Genomic DNA, 25,513 nt, shown 5'->3' with positions numbered 1-25,513 from the left:
CGGACAATCTTTGTCAGATAGCTGAATTCACCAAATACTTGAAAATCTCAAATGCCTTTATTGTGTGCAGAGTGCTGAGAATATACAATAAAATGCTACGCATTTGATGTAGAAGTGTTTAAGACAGTCCAAAAGGATTACTGGTTTTCCTAGCCTCAATGTGTGTAAAGGGGGAAGGACTACAGAAGCCCACACACAGGAAAAGGAAATTACTAGAGATGAGCGAATCGAACTCGGCGAAGTGGAATTCGTTTAGAATATTAGGAAAATTTTCCTAAAATGGCGGCGACGTGTGCGGCGATGTCTGGGAAGGCGCGCAGACAAGGCGCACTGACCCATAATGCATTCATTCATGACATGTGATCGCATTAGCCAATCAGCAGCCAGCCAGCCAGCACTGTGTAATGGTCGAGCTATAAATGGCGGCCATTTTAGAATTCTCCATTTGCCTCCAGTCATTCAAGAGAGGCAGACCTGGCTGTATTGAGGGAGAGAGTTAGGGACACAGAAACGTTACTTAGGGCCAGAGAAACGTTACTTAGGGCCAGAGAAACGTTACTTAGGGCCAGAGAAACGTTACTTAGGGCCACAGAATCGTTACTTAGGGCCACAGAATCGTTACTTAGGGACACAGAAACGTTACTTAGGGCCACAGAAACGTTACTTAGGGCCACAGAATCGTTACTTAGGGCCACAGAAACGTTACTTAGGGCCACAGAATCGTTACTTAGGGCCACAGAATCGTTACTTAGGGACACAGAACCGTTACTTAGGGCCACAGAAACGTTACTTAGGGACACAGAATTGTTACTCAGGGACAGACACAGAATTGTTACTGAGGGACACAGAATTGTTACTGAAGGACACAGAATTGTTACTGAGGGACACAGAATTGTTACTGAGGGACAGACACAGAATTGTTACTGAGGGACAGACACAGAATTGTTACTGAGGGACAGACACAGAATTGTTACTGAGGGACACAGAATTGTTACTGAGGGACACAGAATTGTTACTGAGGGACACAGAATTGTTACTCAGGGACACAGAATTGTTACTCAGGGACAGACACAGAATTGTTACTGAGGGACACAGAATTGTTACTGAGGGACACAGAATTGTTACTCAGGGACAGACACAGAATTGTTTCTGAGGGACACAGAATTGTTTCTGAGGGACACAGAATTGTTTCTGAGGGACACAGAATTGTTACTGAGGGACACAGAATTGTTACTGAGGGACACAGAATTGTTACTCAGGGACAGACACAGAATTGTTACTGAGGGACACAGAATTGTTACTGAGGGACAGACACAGAATTGCTACTGAGGGACAGACAGAATTGCTACTGAGGGACAGACACAGAATTGTTACTGAGGGACAGACACAGAATTGTTACTGAGGGACAGACACAGAATTGTTACTGAGGGACAGACACAGAATTGTTACTGAGGGACAGACACAGAATTGTTACTGAGGGACAGATACAGAATTGTTACTGAGGGACAGATACAGAATTGTTACTGAGGGACACAGAATTGTTACTGAGGGACAGACACAGAATTGTTACTGAGGGACAGACACAGAATTGTTACTGAGGGACAGACACAGAATTGTTACTGAGGGACAGACACAGAATTGTTACTGAGGGACACAGAATTGTTACTGAGGGACAGACACAGAATTGTTACTGAGGGACAGACACAGAATTGTTACTCAGGGACACAGAATTGTTACTGAGGGACACAGAATTGTTACTGAGGGACACAGAATTGTTACTGAGGGACAGACACAGAATTGTTACTGAGGGACACAGAAGTGTTACTGAGGGACACAGAAGTGTTACTGAGGGACACAGAAGTGTTACTGAGGGACACAGAAGTGTTACTCAGGGACACAGAATTGTTACTCAGGGACAGACACAGAATTGTTACTCAGGGACACAGAATCGTTGAATTAAAGAGTATGTCAGACAACATGCAGAGGAGTGGCAGAGGAGGCAATGTTTTAGGAGTGAGCAGACGTGGCAGCAGAGGAAGGGATTGAGGCAGCACTAGTCGCAGCCAGAGGCCATTGCTCCCGGTGTCATCCAGCGGTCGTGTCTCCACCGACAACCCTGCCGTCATCGATTGGTTGGCTCGGTCGTCTTCCTCTTCCCAGGTCACCTCTGACACCTACAGCCAACGGTCGGTGGGTACGTCAGACACAACCGTTAGTTGGCATGGCCCGGGAGCAAGCCCACTGAAATCACGTGTCCTCTACCTGCCCCTGTCCTTTGGTGTTCCCTCACCAAGTGAAGTATCGCATGCTGTGGGCTCAGCCCCACTGTACAGTGAGGAAGAGCTAACAGAGGGCGGTCAGGAACGGGGGGAGACATCCGCCTCTTCAGCAGCCAGGCGAAGAAGTAGTGGCGAGGAGAGTGGCTCGGTAGCCAGTCTAGAGACAGGTCTGTCTCCTGACCCACACGCAGCCGAGGGGGCTAGTAGTGAGGCGGAGACCCTAATTGATGATGATGAGGCTGATCGCACTTGGCAGCCTCGTCGTCATCAGGCTATTGCTTCCGCATCATCAGGAGAAGAGGGTGGCAGCTTGGCAGCGAGCAAAACAGTCGGTGGGTTGCCCAGGAGGCAGCAGGGTCGCAGCAGTGTCAGTGGAGGCAAACGGCCACGGAGTAGAGCACCAGCTCCACTGCAGCCTACCACCACGGCCAGTAGTGGTGCCAGTGTGCACGGAGGAAGTAGCAGTCAGCCAGTGAGGAGTATCGGGGGCAAAGTTTCCTACTCGGCGGTGTGGCAATTTTTCGTCAAGCCGCCCGAGGAAGTAAACGTAGCCGTATGTCGACTATGTGGCCAGAAAGTCAAGCGTGGCCAGGGGGCCCATGTTGGGACTACAGCGTTGCGGCAGCATATGCAGCGTCGCCATTTGGTGGCCTGGGAAAACCGTGATAAAGATACGGCGGTTCTGCCTGCCCCAGCCCCCGCTCCATCACCCGCTCCGTTACTTGCTCACCCGACGTCAATCGCCCTCTATCAGCCAGTCAAGGCTCCAACACCTCTGCTGAGGGGAGTTGTCGCTCGTTGGCATCTTTCGCTCGTTCAGATGCTCCTTCTCCTGCTACTCCTCTTCACGGATTCCGTCAGCAGTCTTTCTTGGAATCCGTTTCCAAGAGACAACAGTTTGCGAGCACGCACCCGACGGTGCAAAAGCTGAACGTCCTCCTGTCCAAGTTGCTGGTGCTGCAGTCCCTCCCTTTCCAAGTGGTGGACTCAGCACCTTTCAGAGAAATGATGGCTTGTGCCGCGCCGCGGTGGAGAGTGCCAAGCCGTCATTTCTTCGCCAAAAAGGCAGTGCCAGCCCTGCATTCACATGTAGAAGAGATGGTGGGCCAGTCTTTGAGCATGTCGGTCTCTGCCAAAGTGCACGGCAGCGCCGACGTGTGGAGCTGTAACTACGGTCAGGGACAGTACATGTCATTTACGGCCCACTGGGTGAACGTGGTGCCGGCACAGCCGCACCAGCAACTTGGACAGGTCACGCCGCTTTTGCCTCCACGTTTGCACGTCCTTGGTCCACAAAAGATGTCCGCCTCTACCACCTCTTCTTCCACCGTGTCCTCAGCCGCCACCCCCGTGCCAAGTCCCATTACCCGACCGGCATATCACATGTGCAGGGCGCAACGGTGTCACGCTGTGCTGCACCTGGTATGCCTTGGCGAACGTAGTCACACAGGGGAGGAACTTCTGAGTGTAATGAACAGAGAAATCGACAGATGGCTGTCTCCGCGCAAACTGAAAATCGGAACCATGTTGACCGACAACGGAAAGAACATGGTGTCTGCTCTGCGTCAAGGAAGGTTGTGCCATGCGCCATGCATGGCTCACGTGTTCAATCTGGTTGTCAAGCGGTTCCTAAAATCCACCATCCCACTGCAAGACATCCTTAAAATGTCACGTAAACTTTGCATGCATTTCAGCCATTCCTACACCGCAAAGCACACCCTCCTTGAGCTGCAGCGGCAGAACGGAATTCCACAGCATCGCCTGATCTGCGACGTTGCAACAAGGTGGAATTCAACCCTACACATGTTAGACCGCCTTTACGAACAGCGAAAGGCCATCACCGATTTCCTGATGTTACAAGCGGATAAAGGTACTCCCCTGTGTAACTTCGATGTCAGCCATTGGCAGCTCATGCGTGACACCTGCCGCTTGCTCAGGCCCTTTGAGGAGGCCACGCTATTTGTGAGTCGGCAGGACTATGGGATGAACGACGTCATTCCTCTGTTGCACGTCCTGGAACAAATGCTGTTAACAATGGCTGGTCAGGGTGCGGTAGATGTGGCGCACAGATCTCAACGCCACATGACCCCTGTGGGGGCAGGACAGGAAGAAGAGGAGGAGGTAGAGGAGGACATTTGTGCTCAGGAATTATTGAGTGAAATGGGTGGTTTTTCCACTCAGCGGACAGGAGTGGAGGAGCAGGAGCATCTGGTAGAGGAGGAGGAGGAGGAGACAGAGGACCCAGACGCACCATGGCAGTATGCTGTGGAGATGGAGGCAGGGAGTCCCTCGCATTCCTTGGCACAAATGGCCCATAGCATGCTCGGTTGCTTGCGTAGCGACAGCCGAATAATAACCATCAGACAGAGGGATGACTTTTGGCTGTCCACCTTGTTGGACCCTCGCTACCGTTCAAAAATGGTGGCCTTTTTCACACCTGCTGAGAGGGAGGCCAAAATAACGTACTATAAAAACCACCTATGTAGTCAGTTGGTCTCTGCCTTTCTGCGCCAACGTCCATCCTCAGACACTGTGGGCCCTGTGCGCTCGCGTTCCGCTGCCATGGCAGCAGGGGAGGGGTGGAGTGGTAGGAGCAGTGGCAGCTCCACCAGCAGCGGCTGCCTCAGTCTGCAGTCGATGATGAGTAGCTTTCTTCACCTGCGCAGTGAGGAAACTACTAACCAGCCGCAGCAGCAGCAGCAGCATCAGGTGGACCTGGAGCAGGACCTCAAACAACAGGCTTGGGCCTACTTGGACAGCACCCTGCCAACCGAGGTAGACAATCCCCTTGACTACTGGGCAACGAAACTTGACCTTTGGCCCCAACTAGCTGAATTTGCCCTTGAAAGGCTGTCATGCCCGGCCAGTAGCGTGGCATCGGAGCGCGTGTTTAGTGCGGCAGGAGGTATTGTAACTCCGCGGAGGACACGACTGTCCACCCAAAGTGTGGAGAGACTCACGTTTGTGAAAATGAATCAGGCGTGGATTAGTCTGGATTTCAAACCACCAGTTCCTGACACAACTGACTAAATCCGCCATGAATCATGCCCCAAACATGTGCCACTTTCAGGTCTCCTCACACTGCTGGTGGGTTCCATTTTTTGTCATAGGGTGCTGGCAGATTACGGGCCTCCCATTGCTGCTGCCAGGCCCGTAATCTGCCATGGGCCCCCGTACCGCCTCTTCATGCTGCTGCCAGGTCCAGAGTCTCTCATGGGTCCCTGTACGGCCTCCCATTGCTGCTGTCTCCATCGCCACACTCTGCCATGTGCCACTTTCAGGTCTCCTCACACTGCTGGTGTGTTCCATTTTTTGTCATAGGGTGCTGGCAGATTACGGGCCTCTCATTGCTGCTGCCAGGCCCGTAATCTTCCATGGGCCCCTGTACCGCCTCCTCATGCTGCTGCCAGGTCCACAGTGTCTCATGGGTCCCTGTACGGCCTCTCATTGCTGCTGTCTCCATCGCCACACTCTGCCATGTGCATCTTTCAGGTCTCCTCACACTGCTGGTGGGTTCCCTTTTTTGTCATAGGGTGCTGGCAGATTACGGGCCTCCCATTGCTGCTGCCAGGCCCGTAATCTGCCATGGGCCCCCGTACCGCCTCCTCATGCTGCTGCCAGGTCCAGAGTCTCTCATGGGTCCCTGTACGGCCTCCCATTGCTGCTGTCTCCATCGCCACACTCTGCCATGTGCCACTTTCAGGTCTCCTCACACTGCTGGTGTGTTCCATTTTTTGTCATAGGGTGCTGGCAGATTACGGGCCTCTCATTGCTGCTGCCAGGCCTGTAATCTGCCATGGGCCCCTGTACCGCCTCCTCATGCTGCTGCCAGGTCCAGAGTCTCTCATTGGTCCCTGTACGGCCTCCCATTGCTGCTGTCTCCATCGCCACACTCTGCCATGTGCCACTTTCAGGTCTCCTCACACTGCTGGTGGGGTCCATTTTTTGTCATAGGGTGCTGGCAGATTACGGGCCTCTCATTGCTGCTGCCAGGCCTGTAATCTGCCATGGGCCCCTGTACCGCCTCATGCTGCTGCCAGGTCCAGAGTCTCTCATGGGTCCCTGTACGGCCTCCCATTGCTGCTGTCTCCATCGCCACACTCTGCCATGTGCCACTTTCAGGTCTCCTCACACTGCTGGTGTGTTCCATTTTTTGTCATAGGGTGCTGGCAGATTACGGGCCTCCCATTGCTGCTGCCAGGCCCGTAATCTGCCATGGGCCCCTGTACCGCCTCCTCATGCTGCTGCCAGGTCCACAGTGTCTCATGGGTCCCTGTACGGCCTCCCATTGCTGCTGTCTCCATCGCCACACTCTGCCATGTGCCACTTTCAGGTCTCCTCACACTGCTGGTGGGTTCCATTTTTTGTCATAGGGTGCTGGCAGATTACGGGCCTCTCATTGCTGCTGCCAGGCCTGTAATCTGCCATGGGCCCCTGTACCGCCTCCTCATGCTGCTGCCAGGTCCAGAGTCTCTCATGGGTCCCTGTACGGCCTCCCATTGCTGCTGTCTCCATCGCCACACTCTGCCATGTGCCACTTTCAGGTCTCCTCACACTGCTGGTGTGTTCCATTTTTTGTCATAGGGTGCTGGCAGATTACGGGTCTCTCATTGCTGCTGCCAGGCCTGTAATCTGCCATGGGCCCCTGTACCACCTCCTCATGCTGCTGCCAGGTCCAGAGTCTCTCATGGGTCCCTGTACGGCCTCCCATTGCTGCTGTCTCCATCGCCACACTCTGCCATGTGCCACTTTCAGGTCTCCTCACACTGCTGGTGTGTTCCATTTTTTGTCATAGGGTGCTGGCAGATTACGGGCCTCCCATTGCTGCTGCCAGGCCCGTAATCTGCCATGGGCCCCTGTACCGCCTCCTCATGCTGCTGCCAGGTCCAGAGTCTCTCATGGGTCCCTGTACGGCCTCCCATTGCTGCTGTCTCCATCGCCACACTCTGCCATGTGCCACTTTCAGGTCTCCTCACACTGCTGGTGTGTTCCATTTTTTGTCATAGGGTGCTGGCAGATTACGGGCCTCCCATTGCTGCTGCCAGGCCCGTAATCTGCCATGGGCCCCTGTACCGCCTCCTAATGCTGCTGCCAGGTCCAGAGTGTGTCATGGGTCCCTGTACGGCCTCCCATTGCTGCTGTCTCCATCGCCACACTCTGCCATGTGCCACTTTCAGGTCTCCTCACACTGCTGGTGGGTTCCATTTTTGTCATAGGGTGCTGTATGGCCTCCCATTGCTGCTGCCTCCACCGCCGCACTGTGGCTCCACACTCTGGTTTTGGCCCCGTGACTGCCCAAATGAGTGAAGTGTGCGGTGATTCTAAGATCGACGGCACTCATCTGCATGTCATACTGACTGACAGTATTATTTCTCTTCCCCAGCAGACTCCAAGGGCATTTAAATTAAAGGTACAGTGTTCTGCACTAATATAAAGGCTCTCTGAAGCCTAGAAACACCCTTTTATAAGTTAAAATCGCAGTGAATATATTCGCATCGAATCAAATTTATTCCTCGAATTCGCCGAATCAGCCGAATTGAATTTTTTAATACTTCGCTCATCTCTAGAAATTACCCAACCAGAACGGCAGGGAATACAGAAAGTAACATGCAATACAAAAAATGGTCACATGGTGGCAGCATAGTAAAAAAAAATGAAAGGATAAGTTAATCTTTGGAAACATGTTACATGTTCTACACGTTTTTAGGGTGGAACATGTAACATGTTCCTGATCCTGCAGCCACCGCATGCTGCCTCCCTCTGTGTGACAGAAGTACAGAGAGAAGTTCCCCATACTAGCTGTCAGTTTTCAAAAATAGGTGGCTGCGTCATTCATTCAGTGTTCTGTGAATGAATGGACTACAAGTCCCAACATCCTTGAGCGCTCTGGTAGTCCATTGAGTCTTCCTGTCACCAAGTATCGGCTTGCCCGTACGGGATGTATGAGCAAGCAGATACAAAGACCTGCGTGGCACTAGTGATCTACTGATCATTGTTGCAATGCTTTGCAGGCTCCTAACACAAAAAAAAAATAATAAATGCACTTTTTTTTTTTACCTGCAAAGAAATGTGCATGTATTATTTTTTGTAGAAAGGTGGACTTATCCTTTAATCAGAGAAACATAGGCCATACATATAGGTGCATCTGCATTTCTCACATACTGCAGAGACAGCACACTTGGTTTATTAAGTTCATATATCCAAAAAGTATTTTTTTAAAATTTCTTTTGTCAAATTAGAAACCCTCCAATGTCTGCGTACACAGTCAATTCCACAAAAATTTAGACCTCTAGGATCTTTCTGATAATACTACCTAAAGTGTAAAGATTAACTATGGGGGCAATTTACTAAAACTGATACACACAGAATCTGGTACAGCTGTGCATAGTAACCAATCAGCTTCTAGGTTTTATTCTCAAAGCCTAAATTGAACAAGCTGTAGTTAGAAGCTGATTGGTTAGTTACTATGCGCGGCTGCACCAGGTTCTGTGAGCACCAGTTTTAGTAATCTCCCCCTTTATGTGTAGCCGCTTTCCTGCCGCCCTATAGTAGAAGTATTTCTACAGGGCGGCAGGGCTGCGCAAAGTCGAGAATGGGGGGGCACTGTGTCCTCACAAATTGCGCAGCAAGGGGAAACCAAGTTCTTTTTTTTGTTATTTTTTTTATTAAGTACAAAACCACTTTAATAAATACAATAAACCTAATAGTCACACATTTCTTTACAAATTTTCTGATATAACCCCCCCCCCTTACAATTTCCAGTTCTTTTCCCTTTCTAGTAGTTTCATTGCATCTCTACATTATCCTCTATCTTCAAAAGTAACCTCTACTCTCATCTACACTTATTGATCTTGCTTCTTCAATTTATATTTTACCTTTTTATGCCAGCAATTTTACAAATCTCTGAAGTTTTAAATTCCCCTCACTTTTCCCAGATCTTTCTAAATATGTCCAGTTTATCTTCTGCACTAAATTACAGTTCTTCATTCCTGTAAATAAATTCTATCCTTTTTATCCAATCTTTTATTCTAGGGTTCTCTTGGGCCTTCCAAAATTTGGGTATCAACCGTTTAGCTGCATAGATTACATGAGGTGTCATTGTGTTTCTATACTGTTTCGTTGTTAACTCGGTGTTATGAAATAGGCACACACAAGGGTCTCTCTGTTACATAGTTACATAGTCTAGCTGAAAAAAGACAAAAGTCCATCCAGTTCAACCATTAAAAAGAAAAAAAGTTATAATCCTATACCCACAGTTGACCCAGAGGAAGGCAAAAAAAACCAGCAAAGCATGATCCAATTTGCTCCTGCAGGGAAAGCAATTCCTTCCTGATCCCCCAAGAGGCAATCAGATATTCCCTGGATCAACTTTACCTATAAATGTTAGTATCCAGTTATATTCTGTGTATTGGGATATCCTCCTGCGCTTATATGGGTGATTGAAAACTAATAGCTGCTGTCACTCGCCTTATACCAATAAGTGTAAGTAATATATATATTTAAATAGTGAAGCGCTAACACCTAAAAATGCTAAACAATAAATAATATTAAAAATGAATTAAAAATATACTGGTAAACAATAACACACTGTGTTCTAATCTCTATGGATCGGTAAAGTGCAAATAAATGATAACACAATCTATAGTGGTGCTCCGTGATATCAGAAACAATAAATATACATAAGTTACCCCCTTTCTTAACCGTCAATGGGTAATGAATGGTGATTAGTACAAAAAACGTGATCCCTTAAAAGGGAAAAAAGTGCTACTAGTGCAAATAAGTGCCTACATATCAATACTAAAAAATATTTTTATCACACAAAAATATGAATAGAAAGTCCAGAAAACAAATGTATATACATCTGTAACTGCAAATCAAAGAAAAATAATTTTCCATGCAAGTGATAAAGTGCAATGGTGATCTTCACTCTGGTATATAATCCTCAAAACGGCAGCAATGCCCGCTCACCTCCACATATTGACCCGAATAGGGCCTACACGCTTTAAAGGTCACCCCAAAACCGGATCCTTAGGTATGTTTCCTCATCACAGGGAAAACCAGGTGAAACATAAGCTCCTCAGATCAGCAACTACTTCCTTGCATGGTAATAGGAAATTGTATACACTCCACCTCCACTCAGGGTCATGTTAGTGAGACACAAACAAAAATCCCTCCATAGTGCAGTATGTATTTATTATGTAAAGAATATAACCGATATTACACTCACATTTGTCCCCAGTTACAAACGCCTGTTACCACATCCTATGGGTGTACTGCATGGACTGGGTATAGCAATATGGCTGCTGCGCCCGGAAGTGCGTCACTGCATAACTGGAAATGGCGTACCGACGCGTTGCGTCACGTGCCTCGTGACTTCATCAGGGTTAACCTTATATACATTATATACATTTTTTTCTGGACTATTCTATTCATATTTCTGTGTGATAATAATATTTTAAATACAGTTATATTCTGTGTATCCAAGAAAGAATCCAGTCCTTTTTTGAAGCAATTCACTGAGCTGGCCAGAACCAACTCAAACTCTCTCTATGCTTTTCCTTGTAATCTCGTTTACTTGTAGTACCTCCTGCCAAAATTCCTGAATTTTGGGGCATTCCCACCATATATGTGTCATTGTGCCCATCATCCCACATTTCCTCCAACAGTATATCAAGTTCTCTGGGTATTATGTGTTCTACTAGGGGTTATATACCATCTTGCTAAGAATTTGTAATTCATCTCTACAGTGTTCATATCTACTGCCCCATGTGCCATTCTAAGTATTTTCATTCTCTGTTTCTCGCTCAGCTGCATCCTCAGCTCCTTTTCCCATTTCTCTAAAAATACTGGTACAGCCGGATCCGATATCATAGTCAGAATCTTATAAATAGATGAAGTACCGTGTTTTTGTATTCCACCTGCGCTTAAGAGTTGCTCGAATGGATACAAATTTCTATCTCCCCTCAGTGGATGTGAAAGAGATGTAGCAAAGTGCTTTAGTTGACAATATTGCCAATCATCCAATACATAAAACATGTCTTTTTTTTTTTTTTTTTTACTCATGAAATGTGCATATTTTCCCGTTATTCATAATATCCTTTAATCTTATGTTCCTATCTTTAATCCAAGTTCCTGCTACGGTATTTTTACCTCGCAAAAAAAATGTGTTCCTTCCAGTGGGAAACCCAGTTCTGTTCTATGTGTTTGCTGTAGCAGCAAAGACCCATTGAGGAGGAGAACAGGTTCTGCGGGGCTAATGCTGTGGGGCACCAGGGGGAAGAGGATTGTGATTGGCCACTGTTATGGCCAGTCACAGACCACCTACTGGACCTGGGAAAAACAGGAAGAAAGTTTGCTCTAAGGACAGAAGTCCAGGTGCAGGGGTGGACTGACAACTCATGGGGCCCCCGGGCAATAGGGGATCATGGGGCCCCTGTGTCCTTGCCCAAACTCAAAGGTACGAGGGGCATCTCATGGGGCCCCCTACTGACCCCGGGCCCTCGTTTTTTGAGAAAAAACTATATTTTTGACTTTTTGCTATTAAACATGTCCAGTAAAAAAATTTAAAAAATTTTATTTCATCATAACTTTAGGCCAAAATGTCTTCTGCTACTTGTCTTCTGTTAAACAAATCCCAATACGTGTAAATTAATTGGTTTATGTGAAAGTTATAGCATTTACAAATGGCGTTCTAGATACTGGAATTTCTTTTTTTATTTTTACTAGTGATGGCAGCGATCAGTGACTTTATAGTGGGGCTGCAGCGGGCACTCTGACACTGGGGGGAACTGACTTGGTGTCACTGACATCCCCAGTGACACCAATACAGTGATCAGTGCTAAAAAAAAAGCACTGACATTGTATTAATGGCACTGGGCAGGAAGGGGTTATCAAAGGGCGATCAAAGGGTTAACTGTGTGGTGGGAGTGTTTTACTATGGGGCCATGTGTTTGTGCTTCACTGTAATCACACTACTTTGCATGGCTGTACTTTGCACAGCCATCCAAAGCAGTGCGCATGAGCTGACAGGGAGGAGATGCTTGGCAATCACCGGGCGCCGGCGAGTAATCACCGAGTTGATTGACAGCCGCGAACGGTGCAGCGGGTAGGGCGCACGTCTCCCGCGCTCCCCTACCCAGAAATGCAAAATCACACACACACACATATATATATATATATATATGTGTGTGATTATGCGCACCTGTGCCACCCTGTAGCAGTATATCTGCTATAGGGCAGTCTGGCAGCGGGTAAAAACAAAAGAGAGGTGAACAGGTGCTGGTGCCATTAGTAACAAATAGACAGGTGACCACTTCCAGGTGCTCCAGGTGCTCCCACATGGATTTGCACTCACCAGAATGGATAGGTCTCACTACGCTTTTTTGGTTGGACCCACAGTGTATCTCATCACCAACTTGACCATTCACCACCTGTCCTCTGCCGAGGAATGAGGACCGGGGAGAGGACTGAGGACCGGAGAGAGGAATGAAGAGAGTTGCTGATCTTGTACTATATATTCGATTCATGGCGGAAACACAATAGATCTTATGCAGGCCATAGATGGTTCATTTATCGGCCGATTTTTCATCCGAAAAACGAAACATCGATCGTTCTGTTGCCACCAATGATTGCGAAAATCAGCCGTTTTTCGCAAATTTTCCAGCATGACCAATAAAAGATGCCGATGCCGTTGCCCCACTAACAGTGCGAAAATCGGCTGATTATTCTTTTGGACGAAAAATCGGCCGATAAACGAACCGTCTATGGCCTGTATTACTCAGTCCACATTCCTTCCAGACGATGACCTTGAAAAACAATTTGAACTTTTAACAAACAAGCTTTCCTTCTAGGAGGATCTCTGGCTAAGGATTGTGAATATTGCATCTGATTGACCATCGATCATTGCTACTATACCAGTAGCATTCTGGTGAGTGCATAGTGGTGGTGGAGTGTTCACTGGATCCCTTGGAACTGTTTCGAATTGGACACGTTGCTGCTTTGTGTCTTGCAGTACCACTGACACATATATGGACTAGATTTTGTCACAGTTTTTGTGATTTACACTAGCACCTATAATTTACACTGTATAGACTTTATTAATTTATTGTTTCACCAATGTTTATGCTTTGTTTGCACTTATGTGTAAACTCTTGGATGTTTTGCTATAAGATTTAGCGCTGCACTTTATACACATCAGTTGGTGCCAGATTGCACGCTGCATTATTGCAGTCCCGTTATAAGTCGCTGATAGCTGCCATTAGCAATAAAAAAAAGGAAAATAAAAATTCCAGGACAACTTTCACGCTAACCAATCAATATACACTTACTAATTTTTTTTTATCAAAAACATGTAGCAGAATACATTTTGGCCAAAAATTTATGAAAAATTTAAATTTTTAAAATTTTTAATTGGATATGTTTAATAGCAGAAAATAAACAAACATTGTGTTTTTTTTCAAAATGTATGGTCTTTGTTCATTTATATCGCAACAAATTAAAATGGTGATCAAATACCATCAAACATGGGGCCGCACAGTGGCTAAATAGTTAGCACTTCCACCTGGCAGTACTAGAGTTGTTGGTTCAAATCACATGGCAGCTCCTGCCTGGAGCTTGCATGTTCTCCCTGTGACTATGTGGGTTTCCTCCGGGTACTCCGGTTTCCTCCCACGCTCCAAAGACATGCTGGTAGGTTAATTGGATCCTGTCTACATTGTCCCTAGTATGTGTATGTATGAATATAAGTTAGGGACCTTAGATTGTACACCCCTTGAGGGTTAGGGACTGATGTGAATGTACAATATATATGTAAAAGCGCTGCGTAAATTGACGGCGCTATATAAGTACCTGAAATAATTAAAATAAATCAAAAGAAAGCTGTTTGTGTGAAAAAATATAAACTTTGGGTATAGCGTTGCATGACTGCGCAATTACCGTTAAAGCAGCCCAGTGCCGAATAGCAAGAAATAACCAGGGCATGAAGGGGGTAAACTTTTCTGGACTGATAAGCTGCAATGTTATCATGTCTGTTGTTTTATTAGCAGTATAACTGTCAGTTGATGTCATGATATGATGATGTCATGATGTGAAGATGTGATGATGTGAAGATGTCATGATGTGATGATGTCATGATATGATGATGTCATGATGTGATGATGTCATGATGTGAACATGTCTCTGCCCCCCAGAGCTCCCCCCGAAGTTAGGGTAAAAGTACCTGAGCAGCAGCCATGTCCTTGTCTATACACAGCGCCATCTAGTGACCAGAAAGGAGGCGTGCACATGTAAGTTGCCGTCGGGTGCCGCTTCTCGCAGTGAGCGGTGTGACATTGTTCTTTGCTCTGTATACATGTTGATACATTTTGTTTTCCAGCACACGATAAATAACGCGTGTATGCTCGGTTCTCCTCCTGGCTGTGTTTTTGGGATCAGCTGCTACTAGAGCGTCCATTGCCCAATGAAGAGGGGCCTGCTAGTGTCCAATCAGAGCACGCCTTACATCCTGCCATGGAAGGTTTGTGAGTGTTCCTTGCCGTGCAGATCATCGGAGCTCCTGATCAGGACACAGCCGAGAATCCGGGGACAGAGGACATGCTTTGTGCCTACAGAGCCCGGGCGATGGAGGGTTAATGGTGGAAGGTACGCTAGGTAGGTGCTCATCAGCTCTCCTCCATCACCTCTCCTGATAATGACTAGGCAAGGTCTGCTCATGGCTGTGCGATCATGTCCTGTCCGATTCTGCTGACCTGTCACCTTCCATTGTGCAGGAGATGGATTGGAGGATGCTCTTATGAAGATTATTTCCTGAATTCTGCTAGAAATTGGAGATGTATTGATAAATCGGGGAGAAATCCATACTGGAACCGTTGTTGTTTGTCTGTACAGATTGCTGATGAGAGAATCCAGCATTTTAATATATGCGACAGTTAAACTCGCCATCTGTTCAGCACAATCGCCCAGTTGGTCCCTGTGTGTAGTGCAGATAAATGGGGCTTTCACATGATGGTATAGGGCCGGGTAATGATCAGGTGTGGATCACAAGTAGGATATTCTACGACTGGGTTCGGGTGGAGAATCCAGGGATCACTAGTACCATTGGACCAGGCGCTAACATTGTTTATATTGTAGGTGCCTGCTCTGCGGCAGTGTGGAGTGCGGCTTGGTGCAACAAAAGGACACGATATTCAGGGATATCCCTCATCACAACAGCTCGAGACTCTGACATCTCATTTTCTGGGTGGGTACACCTAAATTGCAGCCACGTGGGTTGGATGTGGTCCAAGGCTTTGATTATGTTCCCATTCTCTTCCTTCAATAAAGTGTTTATAGAAACATTGCAGCAACATGAAGGAGACCACTTTGAATGTATACAGGCTAGTTCTAGTTCATAACAATGACCATAAACAGAAGTTTCTGAATGGTTGTAATGGGCAACATCTTCATGTTGTGAGGCTTCTTCAACCCTATAAAAGGCTCTGACTTTAAGGAATACTGTGTATACTATATTGTATGGTATACTGTGTATACTGTATTGTATGGTATACTGTGTATACTGTATTGTATGGTATACTGTGTATACTGTATTGTATGGTATACTGTATTGTATACACTGTATTGTATCGTATACTGTGTACTCTGTATTATATATTGTATACTGTATTCTATTGTATACTGTGGATACTGTATTCTATCATATACTGTGTACACTGTATTATATCATTTGTACTTGTGTGTAGTGCTACATTGAAGTGACTGTCCCTAGAACTGCTTATAAAGTAATAACTGGAATTTGTTAGTGTATTCAAATCTGCTAGCACATCTAACACTTCCTTGCTGCTATCCAAAGCTGCCTCCAGTGCTCCTTCATCCAGAGTGGGGGCACTCTAAAGGCTCATTCATACCATGGTGCAGAGACATCAGTTTTTTTGCACATATTCTGCAAGGACACAACAAAATCAATTGTTCTCTATGTGCCCTGTTCACACCACAACACTAGTATCACGTGCGGATTGTGCTCAGGAATCTGCAACGTATATAATACCTATTGAAGCGTGCATGAAATCTGATGTCTCTGCAAGTGAAATCTGTGCGCCAGTTTCCATCAGTTTTTCTGGACGTAAAGGCCTAATACAGTGTGTCACTAAGCAGATCACAGGTGAAAACTGAAGGAAAAAAGCCTAAAGAAATAATGGCACAACTAAGAATCGGTAAGATGCAATATATTACGTTTTTGGTTTTGTGTTTAATACCGCTTTAAGAATTCATACTTGAATAGGTTTTTTTTCTAGGGATGTACCAAAATTGTGTTGATCGAAACAATTCGGCCGAAAAAACCCCTATCGGCCTTTAGCCGATATGAAAATAGGCACTGATACAGGTGCCGAAAATAACCACGCCCTCGCCGCCACCACCACCCGGTGGTTCTCAGGCTTACCTGAGAACCCTTTTTAACGATCCTGGCGGATGGGCATAAAGATCAGTGAAGGAAAGATGGCCTCCACTCATTTCTATGCCCTTGGAGGACCGGAGCGACGTCACTACGTCACTTCCGATTCCATCACCATGTAAACAAGGCCTTTTTTTTTTTTTTTTTTTTTTTTAGGCACTAGATCAATGTTTTGTTTTTTTTTCGGGTTTTTGATCTAATCCTTTACATTGTAGGGGAGAGATGTGGAGTCTTATTGACCCCAGATCTCTCCATAAAGAGGACCTGTCACTGCTTATTTCTATCACAAGAGATGTTTGCAAGTGGTAAAAATAATTTTTTTTAAAGGGACAGGGTGAAAAAAAACTAATAAATTAAAAGAAAAATTTAGTTTTCAAAGTGCTTGCGAGCAGTGGTGAACGCATACGTAGGCCACGCCCATATATGTAAACCGCGTTTAGACCACACATGTGAGGTATCGCCGTGAACATCAGAGCGAGAGCAATATTTCTAGCACTAGACCTCCTCTGTAACTTTAAACTGGTAACTGTAGAAACTTTTAAAGCCTCACCCATGGAGATTTTTAATTACCGTAGTTTAATGCCATTCCACGATGGCATTCCATGCTATGTTGGGTATCTATTTACTCGGCGTAACATCATCTTTCATATTTTACAAAAAAATTGGGGTATTTATTGTGGTTTTTTTTTTTTAATAATTAACCGCTTCCACAATGCTCTATAACAGAAATACTGCTACAGGGCGTCAGGGGTGCGCAAAATCATGTGTATATTATATACATGATTATGCAGTTCCGGGTAGGGGCCGTGCCACCATTCGTGGCCTCAGCTGTCATTTGTTGCCTCAGCTGTCAATCACCGGGTCCTGGCCGGTGATACCCGCCCAGGAACAGTCAATGTAAACAATACAGTTCTCTCCCCTGTCAGCTCCTGCACACTGCTTTGTATGGCTGTGCATAGCACACGGCCCCTTATGTAAAACACTCCCAGCACACAGTTAAGCCTTTGATCGCCCTACATGTTAACCCCTTCCTGCCCAGTGCTGTTAGTACAGTGTAAGTCCTTTTTTTTAGCACTGATCACTGTATTGGTATCACTGGGGATGTCAGTGACACCAAGTCAGTTCCTCCCAGTGTTAGAATGTCCGCAGTTCCGCTATAAGTCGCTGATCGCCGCCATTACTAGTAAAAATAAAAAAAATTCCAGTATCTATACAACCATTTGTAAATGCTATAACTTTCATGTAAACCAATTAATTTACACGTATTGGGATTTTTTTTTAGCAAAGACGTAGCAGAATACATGGCCTAAATGATTTTTAAAATTTTTTTACTGGACATGTTTAATAGTAAAAAGTCAAAAATATTGTTTTTTTTCCTCAAAATTGTCAGTCTTTTTTATTTTTTTATAGCGCAAAAAATTAAAAACGCACAGGCGATCAATTTGTATGGAAAAAAGGACTTAAGTTTCATTTGGGTGCAGCGTTGCATGACCGCGCAATTGTCAGTTAAAGTAACACAGCTCCGTAACTCAAAAAATGGCCTGGTCAGGAAGGGCGGTAAATCCTCAGGAGGGCAAGTGGTTAAACGCGCTTATTACAATACATTCCAGATGTATCAAAGCAAAACATGTTCAGAGTCTTAGGCCCCATCCACACTGGCGTTCTAAGGTACAAAATATGTGAACAATGCAGCGCTTTTATCTTTACTCCCAATTTAACCCAATCAAATGTTCACATATCTCCTTCATAACTAAACATTAAGGGCCAGTTCAGATTACATGCGTTTCAGTTGCTTGTTTTTCTGTATTTAAAAACTCACAGAAAGTAGGTTATATGGTTGTCAAAGTCCACATCAGTGCTTGCAGTTCCAGTGCGTTCCGGATGCAGAAAAAAGTAGAACAGGCTGCATTTTTCCTGCACAGAACTGTACAGGAACACGGTAAAACGCACTGGAATGCACCAAAACTGCACTGGAACGCACATGTCCCTATTTAAATTGAAGAAAAATAGAGGGGAAAAAATTAACTTTAACGCATCTAAAACACATAAAAAACACCCCGGAACACGTAAAAAAACATGCATGTCGAAACACTTTCAGAATGTATCTGGATTGCATTTTTATAGTGTGAACTGGCCCTTAATCTGACAACACTCAAAACTGTGAATACCATCAAAACAAAAATAGTACGTTCTAAACATGACATGAACTGGGACCACCGTTGTATCAATCCATGATCTTCAGGCATTAAAAAACAACAAAATGTAACCAAATCAGTCACCTGATATTTCAGATTGTATCCACTGAAGCAGCTGTGCAACGTTCTCTGCTAGGTGTTTGCAATGTGGCCTATGAACCCCAGCAGTCAGTGGCAGGAGTTTGTAATAGAAGTGATTAGCAGTTCTCAAGCTCTGACTGATCTATTGTTTTCTGTGAGATAAGCAAGGCTTTGTTTTGGTAATGTTGTCTTTAAAATATTATCGCATTTTTCCCTTGGAAACCATAGGCACAAATGTAAAGTATACGTAAACCCTCACCTGTTTAAATCAACCCCTTCAGTTTAAAGTAGAAATGAAAGTCAAAACCTTTTGCATATAAATATAAAAACATTATTTATAAAAAATTAGAAATACTTTTTTTCCCCTAATTTATAAGTGGTTACTCCACGTTGCTCCGGCGGCGTGACGTCAAGGCTAGATGTGGCTCCTCCTGATGCGTGTCGTGCTCAAACACGTCTTCAGAGGGGGGTCGCCAATCACACCATGTCGTCCGCCGCTCGTATATATATATAGAGAGATCGGCGCATGCGCATTAAGCAACCGCCATTTTGGAGAAGAACAAAGCGTACTGTGCTCGTGCGAGAGCCATTTTTCGTTGGTTTTATTATATATAGGAACAGAGCAGACAGACTTCTGAGTGTCTGAATAAGTCTCAGAACGCGTCAGGAGGAGTCACATCACACCGTGACATCACGCCGCCGGAGCAACGTGGAGCTCCGGTGGCCATCTTTAAAAATCAGATGGTTAGTCCTGATCAATTGCTGTCTGCTGTTTTTATCCTTTTGATGCATCTGATTGTAATAAAATTGTTCATACTTACTACACTAGGGGCATATACTTGTTCCTACCCCCTGGGGGAGCTCTCTAAATTTTCAGACTCGCTGCTTCAGGACGGATCATCATACCTGTAGTGGATATCTGCATACCCAGGGAGCAATATCAGGTTCTTTAAAGGGGAACCCCAGAGGACGAGGATCACCTGTAAAACCCTAAAGGATCCTGTCTGACGACCCACCATCCCTTAGAGGGAAGACCTTGTAGTTCCTGACCCTTTCCTATCTGATGACATCTGGAATATTAACATAAGGCGCATTATACATGCGCGTCCGGTGAGTGCGCATTACTTTCACCACTATTGCACTGATACCGGGTCCAGAGTTACCAGAGCACAAGAGTCACCTTTATTCTATTTATTTTATACTGGAACCTTTTTTTACCATTTTACTTGTATTGGATATCTATTGATTTATTGATTGACTGATAATATTGTAATCATTTTAGCGCTGAACTTTTTTATATACTAGATATGAATGGTACTCATGGGAAACCTGTGTTGGACCCCAAAGTCGCATGACAAGTCACACAAGTGTGAATGGGCTGTAAAATCAGTATGCATGTGCAGTAAAGCATGTTTGTTATACTCAGTGTGGAAAAAGGGTTAATCTTCTGCATTGTGTAAAAAGGCTGTTTGATCATGTATTATCTGATCCTTCCCTTCTTCTACTGTCCCCAATCCATCTGTTAATAGTACAGAGCCTTGGGGGCAAGCTGTGCATGCTCAATTTAGTGTGTATTTCAAGAAAGTTTTTTTCTTTTTCTTGGGAGGGTGCATGTGATTAGCACAGGGCCAATCAGTGCTGTCCAGACAGAGGATCAGGGGTCATGCAACTTCATAGGACAGTGAGAGGAGAATGAAAACTACAAACTTTAACCAGTGCTCAGCTGGACACTGATAGAAGTCACAAGACTGTTCTAACTGCTGTTGAGAAAAGGTATTTAACAGTTTATATTCACTAAACTAATTGCATTTCCGTGTTGCGTATACTGTGGGAGATCAGATATAGTGAATGCAGGGTCCTGTGTGTAGTAACACTTTAAGCTGATTGCCATTGATGGCCTCTCTCTGAACTTACAATTTGGCTGGCTCTCCTGCTGAAATCAGGCTTCAAAACATTTTAAATCACCCCCAAAGCAAGAAGGCAGATATTGAGTGTTTACTGCAAATATAACCATCTATATTTGTCCTGTTTACTGTTGAAAGTGAGAATGAAAGTGAAAGAAAATATTATGGGTTATCAGCAGAGCGAGGGATTTCCTCACACTTCCTGTTTGACTATGGGACAGGAATTGAAGGGAAATTTCCCTAATAAAAAAAAAAAACCCAGAAGAGTTGAAGCTGTAATAGCTGCAGAAGGTGGGCCAACTCAATAATGAACCCTACGGACTAAGACTGGGATGCCATTAAAGTTCATGTGCGTGTAAAGGCAGGTATCCCAATACTTTTGGCAATATAGTGTATTTCTCTCATGGCAGGTATTCTTTAAACCTTTCACCTGACAGCGGGGATGGGGGTGTGTGTGTGAGGGGTTATACACAATTAAATGGCTGCAGTCACCGGGATTGTGTAAAAAAATGGACAGGCAGACTCCTGGAAGCAGTCTGGTGGCTGTGCTGCTGCCTGATCGCTTCCACAGCCCCCGGTATTGATCCCCCTCACACTTGTGCACTTCCGTCACATATCTGCGGGCCCAGGGAACAACATGGCGGGTGCCAGCAGGTGTAGGGGAGAGAGTAGAGCAGACGAATGTTCGCTCTCCTCCCCTTCTTTCTGTGTCTTGGAAGGCGACATGTGTGATGTCACTTCCGGGTCACCACTGTCACTTTCTTGGCTAGCACAGCTGAGAATCAATGTATTGCAATGAAAAATATATAGTGATACTCGTGAGCCAAAATGCGATACTCCCTTAGTGCAAAAAAATATATATTTTAAATCAAATAAATGGTGCATCAACACTTTACACAATACTCATTATCTGTGTGAAACATGTGATATATAACAATAAGTGTATATATATCCTCAGATATATACACAGGTGTCGCGCTCCATATATACCAATAATCATATAAATAATACTGTGACAAAACTTATAGTGCTAAAAAACAGTGCAACATTTAGTGCTCAATAAAAATAAATGCTGATTCAACAAAAAGTCCTCTTTATGCTTTAAATATATTCAGTGACAAATTCTGTGCCGTGCCACACTCCCCATGCTCTAAAGATAGATGTGCGCTCACCTCCTTTTTTAGCCAACCACAGTGGCTAACAGCGCTTTTTGTCCTCTCAGGACTAGGTAGTAATCTTCATATATTAAATATATGTATCCATCCATGCCATGGATGTATTGCCTTTTTCCTGCCACCAGAGGTCTCCCTTTTTCCTCCTTCCACACTGAGCCTCAATGGATAGTAGGGATGGTTATTAGTAGTACTTTTCTCCTCCCAGTGAATTAGGATACCATGTAAAAAAGAGTCACAATGGTGCCTTATCCTTTGTGAGGTTTAAGTGATTTATTAAAAATTTTCCACTCACATAGTGCTGTCTCTCACAGAGCTGTATCCGACAGAGCTTGTGCCCAGATCCTGTGTTTGTAAGTGCCGCTCGTCCACCGCGGCGTTGTGACGTCAGTGCCCCTCCCCTACGCGTTACGCCACAGGGTCACGTGGCTTCATCAGGAGGAAAACAATTGGACGTCACTTCACCCTGCTCTATATATATATAGGCAGTCGGCGCCATTTTCTTGTAGCCCGCATACGCACGGCCATTTTCCTGGGGTCTATATACGCTGATTCACTACTGATATGTATACACATATCAGCTGTTCCATACAATGTAATTAACTTCGTTCCTATTGCTATTTCTGACTTCATTGTCACTATTTACAAGCCATCAGGATCTTAGCACTTAGACAGTACAATTAACAGTATTACTGTTAATAAATAAAATGATATAGTTATGTTTTATTAAAATCATGTATTTATTAGTTATTCAATTACTGCTCACTAATGATTAAGTTGTAAAAGTGCTAAGATCCTGATGGCTTGTAAATAGTGACAATGAAGTCAGAAATAGCAATAGGAACGACTGCCTATATATATAGAGCAGGGCGAAGTGACGTCCAATTGTTTTCCCCCTGATGAAGCCACGTGACCCTGTAGCGTAACGCGTAGGGGAGGGGCACTGACGTCACAACGCCGCGGTGGACGAGCGGCACTTACAAACACAGGATCTGGGCACAAGCTCTGTCGGATACAGCTCTGTGAGAGACAGCACTATGTGAGTGGAAAATTTTTAATAAATCACTTAAACCTCACAAAGGATAAGGCACCATTGTGACTCTTTTTTACATGGTATCCTAATTCACTGGGAGGAGAAAAGTACTACTAATAACCATCCCTACTATCCATTGAGGCTCTGTGGAAGGAGGAAAAAGGGAGACCTCTGGTGGCAGGAAAAAGGCAATACATCCATGGCATGGATGGATACATATATTTAATATATGAAGATTACTACCTAGTCCTGAGAGGACAAAAAGTGCTGTTAGCCACTGTGGTTGGCTAAAAAAGGAGGTGAGCGCACATCTATCTTTAGAGCATGGGGAGTGTGGCACGGCACAGAATTTGTCACTGAATATATTTAAAGCATAAAGAGGACTTTTTGTTGAATCAGCATTTATTTTTGTTGAGCACTAAATGTTGCACTGTTTTTTAGCACTATAAGTTTTGTCACAGTATTATTTATATGATTATTGGTATATATGGAGCGCGACACCTGTGTATATATCTGAGGATATATATACAATGTATTGCAATGCTTTCTGCATTGCAATACATTAAGTGGAGCCCAGAATAGACATTCAGGGTCTTTTGGACCCTACATATCTCAAAAAAGAAAACCTGGCACCTAAAAATCATCGCATAGGGGACTTTGTGTCCCCTGTGGGATGAAAAAAAAATCTTTAAGTTAAAAAAAGTTTTTATTGCAAAAAAATAAAGTTACACCCAAGCACATAACATCCCCCCCAAAAATGTTTGAGGCCCCTCCCCCACATATACAAATGTAAACACACATGTCAGGGCACCTACGCAAGAAAATGCTGATTGCGATACACATGTTACATATCGCCACGCACTCCGGAGTGAGAGCAATAATTCTAGCACAAGACCTCCTCTGTAATGCTAAACTGATGACCTGTAAGGGCTTTTGAAGCGTTGCCTGTAGAAAATATAAGGTACTGAAGTTTGTCGCCATTTCATAGGCGCACACAAATTTAAGGTTCGGCATGTTGGATATCTGTTTACTCGGTGCAACCTCGACTTTTATACTTTCCCAAAAAGTTTCGTAATTTATTGCATTTGTTTGCCCTAAAATACACTATAATGTGTTTTTTTACTGAAAATTTGTGTTTCCTAGACCTTTGCGGTAATATTGTTTGACATAAATATTGGAACTACCACTGTTTTTTTTTTTCTCTAGGGTGTCTGCTTTCAGAAAATATATCATGTTTGGGGGGTTTTGTGTAATATTCTGGCCTAAAATTATTTTTTAAACGTGTGCATAAAATTCAAAAACGGCTTTGGCAGTGAAAGGGTTAAAGTAGCGCCAATGGCAAAACTTAATTTTGGATAGAGTAAGGGAGGGTTGTAACCTCTGTCAAGTTTATTTTTGCCATCTGTGTCTCTTTGGGGAGATTTCACTAAACTTACTGCCAAAGCAGGAAGTGAGAGGAAATCCCTCCAAAGTGAGGGAATCCCGGGGTGTCACCTGGGTCACCAGAACTAGTGTGCTTATTGGAAGATTTCCCCTCTATCAATGTGTCATCGACCTGGTCTGATCTGAGTACGGATCCCCTGCTGATCGGAATGCAATCCGCCCCTTGTGAAAACTGTTCTGGTGCCAACCCAAAATCGGGGATTTTCTTTTCCCTTCACTTTCAATGGTGATAGTAAACAGGACAAATGATAAAATAACCAGCTTGAAGTGGTGTATGTTTGGTTATTGAGTAGCTACTAGTATTTTCTTATAAGATTTCTTTTATTGTGGATGTATTTTAAAGGCCAAAAGAGATCAAAAGTAATAAAAAAGTGTCTTGTGTAGTTCTGACCAGTGACCGTTTCAAAACATATAGTGTAACTGTAAATACATTTTTAGTAAGAATTGTATCCTGTGGCACGTCCTGATTATTGTGAAGCTAAAGCTTGATTGCCGAAGCAGTGCATGGTGGTTTATTTATTTGCAAACTTAAAGTGATATTAAACGAATTAAAAAAAAAAAAAACGTCATACTTACCTGCTCTGTGTAATGGTTTTGTACAGAGCAGCCCCAATACTCCTTTTCTCGGGCCCCCTGACAGTGCTCCTGGCCCCTCCCTCCTGCTTCGTGTCCCCAGAGCAAGCAGTTTGCTATGGGGGCCCCCAAGCAGACTCCCTTCCGAGCTGCTGCTGTGCATATCCATTCCCACACACAGCCACAGCTCGGCCCCGCCCCCTCTCTCCTCATTGGCTCACTGGCTGTCTCAGCCAATGAAGAGGGAAACTCCCTGGAGTGCACTTTGCTGGATTGTGATGTGGCTCATGTAAGTATTTGGGGGGGCTGCACACAGAAGGTTTATTTTACCTTTTATGCGTAGAATTTCTTAAGAAATTAATGTCCTGAAATGAACACAAACGTTTA

At 44.7% G+C, this 25,513-nt stretch overlaps 1 protein-coding gene across 5 annotated transcripts in view; it reads left to right on the top strand.

The window, feature by feature from the left end:
- The first annotated feature begins 14,562 nt into the window (after nt 1-14,562).
- HECW2 (HECT, C2 and WW domain containing E3 ubiquitin protein ligase 2) overlaps nt 14,563-25,513 on the top strand; it is a 324,224-nt gene continuing 313,273 nt past the window's right edge. For 2 of the 5 annotated variants that reach the window (XM_089684701.1, XM_089684696.1), the window contains exon 1: nt 14,563-14,927. The gene's annotated coding sequence lies outside the window, so the exon portion shown is untranslated. Of the gene's footprint in view, nt 14,928-15,407; nt 15,517-25,513 lie in introns of all 5 variants that reach the window. The other 3 variants (XM_089684700.1, XM_089684699.1, XM_089684697.1) reach the window with 3 other exon arrangements.

The sequence above is a fragment of the Staurois parvus genome, unplaced genomic scaffold (assembly GCF_062004578.1).
Source record: "Staurois parvus isolate SC_StPar_1 unplaced genomic scaffold, SC_StPar_1.0 ptg000353l, whole genome shotgun sequence".
Taxonomy (NCBI): Eukaryota; Metazoa; Chordata; class Amphibia; order Anura; family Ranidae; genus Staurois; species Staurois parvus.
This window is presented reverse-complemented; position numbering and strand designations above follow the sequence as displayed.